The following is a 10758-nucleotide window of genomic DNA, read 5'->3' on the forward strand; positions in this document are numbered from 1 at the left end:
TTTACAAAAAGTGTGGATAATAATCTTCAATTTTTGAATTTTTTGACTTATTTTCGCCCGAAAATAAATACTGCCGAAATATATACCATGTTCCCTAATACCCTCTGGGAGTCCAATTGGGTGGGAACCATCCAATTTGACTTCAAAGGGCTAATTTATTGATTTCAATTACTCAATCCTACCACGAACATTTATGATAACATATAATGATCATATATGGTTCCAAACGACATAATATTACCCCGAGATGTACCCCTTAAAATCTCAAGTCTTATTGACACCGGGTCCCAAAACCTCCAAAATTTATCAAAAAGCGTGGATACTAGCCTTCAATTTTTGAATTTTTTACACTTTTTTTTGTCTGCATATATAAATAACCGAAATGTTTACCATGATTCCTAATAATCTCCGGGAGTCCAATTGGGTAGGTGGAACCATCCCATTTGCCTTTAAACGGTCAATTTACCGATTTACAACTATCACCGATTTAATTAATTCAAGCCTACCACGAACATTTATGATAGAATATAATGATCATATACTGTTCCAAACGGCATTATATGACCTTGAGATTTATCCCCTAAAATCGCAAGGCTTTTCAACAATAGGCCCCGAAACCTCCCAAATTTCCAAAAAACGTGGATATTAGACTTCAATTTTGGAATTTTTTGACTTTTTTCGCCCGGAAATAAAAATTGCCAAAATGTTTACCATGGTCCCTAATACCCTCCGGGAGTCCCATTGGGTGGGTGGAACCATCCAATTTGCCTTTAAACGGTCATTTTACTGATTTACAACTTGCACCGATTTCATTAAGTCATTCCTACCACGAACATTTATGACAATATATAATGATCATATATGGTTCCAAACGACATAATATGACCCCGAGATGTCTCCCTTAAAATCTCAAGCCTTTTCGACACCGGGTCCCGAAACCTACAAAATTTATCAAAAAGCGTGAATATTAGCCTTCAATTTTGGGATTTTTTTGACTTTTTTTCGTTCGAAAATTAAAATTGCCGAAAAATATTTACCATGATCCCTAATAACCTTCGAGAGTCCAATTGGTTGGGTGGAACCATCAAATTTGCCTTTAAACGGTCAATTTCCCGGTTTATAACTTGCACCGATTTCAATAATTCAAGCATACCACGAACATTTATGACAACATATAATGATCACGTATGGTTCCCAACGACATTAAATGACCCCAAGACTTATCTTATAAAATTTTAAGGCTTTTCGACACCGGACTCTGAAACCTCCAGAATTTCTCAAAAAGCGTGGATAATTAGCCTTCAATTTTGGAATTTTTTGACTTTTTTCCGTCCGAAAATAAAAATTTCCAAAATGTTTACCATGGACCCTAATACCCCGCGGGAGTCCAATTAGGTGTATTGAACCATCCAATTTGCCTTTATAAAACCAATTTATCTATTTACAACTAGCACCGATTTCATTAATTCTAGCCAACCACGAAAATTTATGGCAACAAATAATGATCATATATGGTTCAAAATGACATTATATGACCTCGGGATTTATTCCCTAGAATTTCAAGACTTTTAAACACCAGACCTCGAATACACCAAAATTTCTCAAAAAGCATGGATACTAGCCGTCAATTTTTGATTTTTTTTTTTTTACTTTTTTTCCCCATGCATATAAAAATAGCCGAAATGTTTACCATGATCCCTAATAACCCTCCGGGAGTCCAATTGCGTAGGTGGAACCATCCAATTTGCCTTTAAATGACCAATTTACCGATTTACAACTCTCATCGATTTAATTAATTCAAGCCTACCACGAACATTTATGACAACATATAATAATCATATATGGTTCCAAACGGCATTATATGACCCTGAGATGCATCCCCTAGAATCTCAAGGATTTTTGACAATAGGCCCCGAAACCTCCAAAATTTCTCAAAAAGCGCAATTTCGGAATTTTTTGAATTTTTTTCACCCGGAAATGAAAATTGCCGAAATGTTTACTATGGTCCCTAATACCCTCCGGGATTCCCATTGGGTGGGTGGAACCTTCCAATTTGCCTTTAAACGGCCAATTTACCAATTTACAACTTGCACCGATTTCATTAATAAAATCCAACCACGAAAATTTATGACAACATATAATGATCATATATGGTTCAAACGACATTATATGACCTCGAGATGTCTCCCTTTAAATCTTAAATCTTTTCGACACCAGGTCCCGGAACCTCCAAAATTTAACAAAAAGCGTGGATACTAGACTTCAATTTTGGAATTTTTGGACTTTTTACCGTCCGGGAAAAAAATTCCGAAATGTTTGTCATGGTCCCTAATACCCTAAGGGAGTCTCATTGGGTGGGTGGAATCATCTAATTCGCCTTTAAACGGCCAATTTACCGGTTTACAACTTGCACCTATTTCATTAACTCCAACCCACCACGAATATTTATGACAACATATAATGATCACATATGGTTTCAAACGACATTAAATGACTCCAAAATTTATCTTCTAAAATTTTAAGGCTTTTCGACACCGGGTCAGGAAGCCTCCAAAATGTCATAGAAAGCGTGGATATTAGCCTTAAATCTTAGAATTTTTTTACTTTTTTTCGTCCAAAAATAAAAATTGTCGAAATGTTTACCATGGTCCCTAATACCCCTTGGGAGTCCAATTGGTTGGATAGAACCATCCAATTTGCCTTTAAACGACAATTTATCGGTTTACAACTTGCACCGATTTCATTAACTCAAACCTTCCACGAATATTTAAGACAACAAATATTGATCATATATGGTTCCAAACAACATTATATGACCTCGAGATGTATTCTATAGAATTTAAAGACTTTTAGCCACCGGGCGTCGAAGGCTCCAAAATTTCTCAAAAAGCGTGGATAATAGCCTTCAATTTTTGAATTTTTTGACTTTTTTTTCGCCTGTATATAAAAATAGCCGAAATGTTTACCATGATCCCTAATAGCCTCCGGGAGTCCAATCGAGTAGGTGGAACCATCCAATTTGCCTTTAAACGGCCAATTTACCGATTTACAACTCTCGTCGATTTAATTAATTCAAGCCTACCAAGAACATTTATGACAACATATAATGATCATATATGGTTCCAATCGGCATTATATGACCATGAGATGTATCCCCTAAAATCTCAAGCCTTTTCGACAATAGGCCCCGAGACCTCCAAAATTTCTCAAAAATCGTGGATATTAGACTTCAATTTTGGAATTTTTTGACTTTTTTCGCCCAAAAATGAAAATTTCCGAAATTTTTACTATGGTCCCTAATACCCTCCGGGAGTCCTATCGGGTGGGTGGAACCATCCAATTTGCCTTTAAACAGCCAATTTACCAATTTACAACTTGCACCGATTTCATTAATAAAATCCAACCACGAACATTTATGACAACATAAAATGATCGTATATGGTTCCAAACAACATTATATGAACCCGAGATGTATCCCTTAAAATCTCAAGCCTTTTCGACACCAAGTCTCGAAAACTCCAAAATTTAAAAAAAAGCGTGGATATTAGCCTTCACTTTTGGAATTTTATTAACTTTTTTTTCGTCTGGAAAAAAAATTTCCAAAATGTTTACCATAGTCCCAAATACCCTCCGGGAATCCCATTGGGTGGGTGGAATCATCCAATTCACCTTTAACCGATCAATTTACCGGTTTACAACTTGCACCTATTTCATTAACTCAAGCCAACCACGAATATTTATGACAACATATAATGATCACATATGGTTTCAAACGACATTAAATGACTCCAAGATTTATCTTCTAAAATTTTAAGGCTTTTCGACACCGGGTCAGGAAGCCTCCAAAATGTCATAGAAAGCGTGGATATTAGCCTTAAATCTTAGAATTTTTTTACTTTTTTTCGTCCAAAAATAAAAATTGTCGAAATGTTTACCATGGTCCCTAATACCCCTTGGGAGTCCAATTGGTTGGATAGAACCATCCAATTTGCCTTTAAACGACAATTTATCGGTTTACAACTTGCACCGATTTCATTAACTCAAACCTTCCACGAATATTTAAGACAACAAATAATAATCATATATGGTTCCAAGCAACATTATATGACCTCGAGATGTATTCTATAGAATTTAAAGACTTTTAGCCACCGGGTGTCGAAGGCTCCAAAATTTCTCAAAAAGCGTGTATAATAGCCTTCAATTTTTGAATTTTTTGACTTTTTTTCGTCTGCATATAAAAATAGCCGAAATGCTTACTGTAATCCCTAATAACCTCCGGGAGTCCAATCGGGTAGGTGGAACCATCCAATTTGTCTTTAAACGGCCAATTTACCGATTTACAACTCTCGCCGATTTAATTAATTCAAGCCTACCACGAACATTTATCACAACATATAATGATCATATATGGTTCCAAACGGCATTATATGACGCGGAGATGTATCCCCTTAAATATCAAGGTTTTCGACAATAGGCCCCGAAACCTCCAAAATTTTCTCAAAAAGCGTGGATATTAGACTTCAATTTTGGATTTTTTTGACTTTTTTCGCCCGAAAATGAAAATTGCCGAAATGTTTACTATGGTCCCTAATACCCTCCGGGAGTCCCATTGGGAGGGTAGAACCATCCAATTTGCTTTTAAACGGCCAATTTACCAATTTACAACTTGCACCGATTTCATTAAAAAATCCAACCACAAACATTTATGACAACATAAAATGATCCTATATGGTTCGAAACGACATTATATGACCCCTAGCTTTCTCCCTTTAAATCTCAACCCATTTCGACACCAAGTCCCGTAACCTCCAAAATTTTATAAAAAGCGTGGATATTAGCCTTTACTTTTGGAATTTTTTTTGGACTTTTTTTCGTCCGGAAAAAAAAATTCCGAAATGTTTACCATGTTCTTTAATACCCTTTGTGAGTCCCTTTGCGTGGGTGGAATCATCCAATTCTCCTTTAACCGGCCAATTTACCGGTTTACAACTTGCACCTATTTCATTAACTCAAGCCTACCACGAACATTTATGACAACATATAATGATCATATATGGTTCCAAACGGCATTATATGACCCTAAGATGTATCGTCTAAAATCTCAAGGCTTTTTGATATTAGGCCCCGAAACCTCCAAAATTTCTCAAAAAGCGTGGTATTAGACTTCAATTTTGGAATTTTTTGACTTTTTTTCTCCCGAAAATGAAAATTGATGAAATGTTTACTATGGTCACTAATACCCTCCGGGAGTCCCATTGGGTGGGTGGAACTATCCAATTTGCCTTTAAACGACCAATTTACAAATTAACAATTTGCACTGATTTCATTAATAAAATCCAACCACGAACATTTATGACAACATATAATGGTCTTATATGATTCCAAAGGACATTATATGACCCTGAGATGTCTCCCTTTAAATATCAAGTCTTTTCGACACCGGGTCCCGGAACCTCCAAAATTTATAAAAAAAAGCGTGGATAATTAGCCTTGAATTTTTGAATTTTTTTGACTTTTTTTAGTCCAGAAAAAAAATTTCTGAAATGTTTAATATGGTCCCTAATACCCTCCGGGAGTCCCATTGGGTGGGTGGAATCATCCAATTCGCTTTTAAACGGCCAATTTACCGGTTTACAACTTGCACCTATTTCATTAAATAAAGCTTACCACGAATATTTATGACAACATATAATGATCACATAGGGTTTCAAACGACATTAAATGACTCCAAGATTTATCTTCTAAAATTTTAAGGCTTTTCGACATCGGGCCCCGAAGGCTCCAAAATTTCTTTGAAGCCGTGGATATTAGCTTTCAATTTTTGAATTTTTCTACTTTTTTTCGTCTAAAAATAAAAATTGCCGAAATGTATACCATGGTCCCTAATACCCCTTAGGAGTCCAATTGGGAAGATAGAACTATCCAATTTGCCTTTAAACGACAATTTATCTGTTTACAACTTGCAGCGATTTCATTAACTCAAGCCTTCCACGAATATTTAAGACAACAAATAATGATCATATATGGTTCCAAACGACATTATATGACCTCAAGATGTATTCCCTAGAAATTTAAGACATTTATCCACCGGGCGTCGAAGGCTCCAAAATTTCTCAAAAAGCGTGGATAATAGACTTCAATTTTTGAATTTTTTGACTTTTTTTCGCCTGCATATAAAAATACCCTAAATATATGCCATAATACCTAATAACCTCCGGGAGTCCAATCGGGTAGATGGAACTATCCAATTTTCCTTTAAACGACCAATTTGCCGATTTACAACTTTCGCCGATTTAATTAATTCAAGCCTACCACAAACAATTATGACAACATATAATGATCATATATGGTTCCAAACGGCATTATATGACCTTGAAATGTATTCTCTAATATCTCAAGGGTTTTCGACTATAGGCCCCGAAACCTCCAAAATTTCTCAAAAAGCGTGGATATTACTCACATTAGACTTCAATTTTGGAATTTTTTGACTTTTTTTCGTCCGAAAATGAAAATTTCCGAAATGTTTACTATGGTCCCTAATACCCTCCGGGAGTCCCATTGGGGGGGTGGAACCATCCAATTTGATTTTAAACGGCCAATTTACCAATTTACAACTTGCACCGATTTCATTAATAAAATTCAACCACGAACATTTATGATAACATAAAATGATCATATATGGTTCCAAACGACATTATATGACCCCAATGTTTCTCCCTTAAAATCTTAAGCCTTTTCGACACCGGGTCCCGGAACCTCCAAAATTTAACAAAAAGCGTGAATATTAGCATTCAATTTTTGAATTTTTTGACTTTTTTCTGTCCGGAAAAAAAAATCTGAAATGTTTACCATGGTCCCAAATACCCTCCGGCAGTCTCATTGGGTGGGTGGAATCATCCAATTCGCCTTTAAACGGCCAATTTATCGGTTTACAATTTGCACCTATTTCATTAAATTAACCATACTACGAATATTTATGACAACATATAATGATTAAATATGGTTTCAAATGACATTAAATGACTCCAAGATTTATCTTCTAAAATTTTAAGGCTTTTCGACACCGGGCTCCGAAGCCTCCAAAATTTCTCAGAAAGCGTGGATATTAGCCTTCAATTTTAGAATTTTTTATTTTTTTTCGTCCAAAAATAAAAATTGCCGAAATGTTTACCATGGTCCCTAACACCCCTTGGGATTCCAATTGGGTGGATAGAACCATCCAATTTGCCTTTAAACGACAATTTATCGGTTTACAACTTGCACTGGTTTCATTAACTCAAATCTTCTACGAATATTTAAGACAACAAATAATGATCATATATGGTTCGAAACGACATTATATACCTCGAGATGTATTCCTTAGAATTTCAAGACTTTTAAACACCAGACCTCGAATACACCAAAATTTCTCAAAAAGCATGGATACTAGCCGTCAATTTTTGATTTTTTTTTTACTTTTTTTCCCATGCATATAAAAATAGCCGAAATATTTACCATGATCCCTAATAACCTCCGGAAGTCCAATCGGGTAGGTGGAACCATCCAATTTGTCTTTAAACGGCCAATTTACCGACTTACAACTCTCGCCGATTTAATTAATTCAAGCCTACAACGAACATTTATCACAACATATAATGATCATATATGGTTCCAAATGGCATTATATAACCCGAAGATGTATATCTTAAAATTTCAAGCCTTTTCGACATCGGGTCCTGCAACCTCCAAAATTTAACAAAAAGCGTGGATATTAGCTTTACTTTTGGAATTTTTTTTTACTTTTTTCGTCTGGAAAAAAAATTTCCGAAATGTTTACCATGGTCCCTAATATCCTTCGGGAGTCCCATTGAGTGGGTGGAATCATCCAATTCGCCTTTAACCGGCCAATTTACCGGTTTACAGCTTGCACCTATTTCATTAACTCAAGCCTTCCACGAATATTTATGACAACATATAATGATCACTTATGGTTTCAAACGACATTAAATGACTCCAAGATTTATCTTCTAAAATTTTAAGGCTTTTCGACACCGGGCCCCAAAGCCTCCAAAATTTCTCAGAAAGCGTGGATAGCCTTCAATTTTAGAATTTTTTTACTTTTTTTTCGTCCATAAATAAAAATTGTCGAAATATTTACCATGGTCCCTAATACCTCTTGGGAGTCCAATTGGGTGGATAGAACCATCCAATTTGCCTTTAAACGACAATTTATCAGTTTACAACTTGCACCGATTTCATTAACTCAAGCCTTCCTCGAATATTAAAGACACCAAATAATGATCATATATGGTTCCAAACGACATTATATGACCTTGAGATGTATTCCCTAGAATTTCAACACTTTTAGCCACCGGGAGTCATAGGCTCCAAAATTTCTCAAAAAGCGTGGATAATAGACTTCAATTTTTGAATTTTTTGACTTTTTTCGCCTGCATATAAAAATACCCGAAATGTTTACCATGATCCCTAATAACGTCCGAGATTCCAATCGGGTAGGTGGAACCATCCAATTTGCCTTTAAACGACCAATTTACCGATTTACAACTCCCGCCGATTTAATTAATTCAAGCCTACCACAAACATTTATCACAACATATAATGATCATATATGGTTCCAAACGACATTATATGACCCTGAGATGTATCCTCTAAAATCTCAAGGCTTTTCGACATTAGGCCCCAAAACCTCCAAAATTTCTCAAAAAGCGTGGATATTAGACTTCAATTTTGGAATTTTTTAACTTTTTTTCGCCAGAAAATGAAAATTGACGAAATGTTTACTATGGTCCCTAATACCCTCCGGGAGTCCCATTGGATGGGTGGAACCATCCAATTTACAAATTAACAACTTGCACCGATTTCATTAATAAAATCCAACCACGAACATTTATGACAACATATAATGGTCATATATGGTTCCAAAAGACATTATATGACCCTGAGATGTATCCTTTAAAATCTTAAGCCTTTTCGACATCGGGTCCCAAAACCTCCTAAATTTATCAAAAAGCTTGGATAATAGCCTTCTATTTTTTGAATTTTTTAACTTTTTTTCGCCCGGAAATAAAAATTGCACAAATTTTTACCATGGTCCTTAATAACCTTCGGGAGTCCCATTGGGTGGGTGGAACCATCCAATTTGACTTTAAACGACCAATTTACCGGTTTACAACTTGCGCCGATTTCACTAACTCAAGCCTACCACGAACATTTATGACAAGATATAATAATCATATATGGTTCCAAACGAAATTAAATGACCCCATGATTTATCTACTAAAATTTTAAGGCTTTTCGACATCGGGCCCAGAAATCTCCAAATTTCTTAAAAAGCGTGGATATTAGCCTTTAATTTTGGAAAATTTTGACTTTTTTCGCCCGGAAATAAAAATTGTTGAAATGTTTACCATGGTCCCTAATAACTCCGGGAGTCCCATTGGTTGGGTTGAACCATTCAATTTGTCTTTAAATGGCCAATTTACCGATTTACAACTTGCGTCGATTTCATTAACTCAAGCCTACCATGAATATTTATGACAACAAATAATGATCATATATGGTTCTCGACGACATTATTTGACCTCGAGATGTATTCCGTAGAATTTCACGACTTTTAGACACCGGGCCTTGAAGACTCCAAAATTTCTCAAAAGCGTGGATACTAGCCTTCAATTTTTGAATTTTTTTTTACTTTTTTAGGCTGCATATAAAAATAGAGAAAATGTTTACCATAATCCCTAATAACCTCCGGGAGTCCAATTGAGTAGGTGGAACCATCCAATTTGCCTTTAAACGGCCAATTTACCGATTTACAACTCTCACCGATTTAATTAATTCAAGACTACCATGAACATTTATGACAACATATAATGATCATATGTGGTTCCAAACGACATTAAATGCCCCTAAGATGTGTCCCCTAAAATCTCAAGGCTTTTCGAAAATAAGCCCTAAAACCTCCAAAATTTCTCAAAAAAGCGTGGATAGCCTTTAATTTTGGAATTTTATGACTTTTTTTTTGCCCGGAAATGAAAATCGCTGAAATGTTTACCATGGTCCCTAATACCCTCCGGGAGTCCCATTGGGTGGATGGAACAATCCAATTCGCTTTTAAGGGGCCAATTTACCGATTTATAACTTGCACTGATGTCATTAACTCAGTCCTACCACGAACATATATAACAACATATAATGATCATATATTGTTCAAAACGACATTATGACCCTGAGATGTATCCCTTAAAATCTCAAGCCTTTTCGACATTGGGTCTCGAAACCTCCAAAATTTATCAAAAAGCATGGATATTAGCCTTCAATTTTGGAATTTTTTAACTTTTTTTCTCTCGAAAATTAAAATTGCCGAAAGGTTTACCATGGTCCCTAATAACCTTCGGGAGTCCCATTGGGTGGGTGAAACCATCCAATTTGTCTTTAAACGGCCAATTTACCAGTTTACAACTTGCTCCGATTAAATTAACTCAAGCCTTCCACGAACATTTATGACTACATATAATGATCATATATGGTTCCAAACGACATTAAATGGCCACAAGATTTATATTCTAAAATTTTAAGGCTTTTCGACACCGGGCCCCGAAACCTCTAAAATTTCTCAAAAAGCGTGGATATTAGCCTTCAATTTTGGAATTTTTTAACTTCTTTTTGCTCGTAAATAAAAATTGCTGAAATATTTAACATGGTCCCTAATACGTTCCTGGAGTTGAATAGGTTGGGTGGAACCATTCAATTTACCAATAA

This window comes from Chenopodium quinoa, unplaced genomic scaffold, assembly GCF_001683475.1.
Source record: "Chenopodium quinoa cultivar QQ74 unplaced genomic scaffold, ASM168347v1, whole genome shotgun sequence".
Lineage (NCBI taxonomy): Eukaryota > Viridiplantae > Streptophyta > Magnoliopsida > Caryophyllales > Amaranthaceae > Chenopodium > Chenopodium quinoa.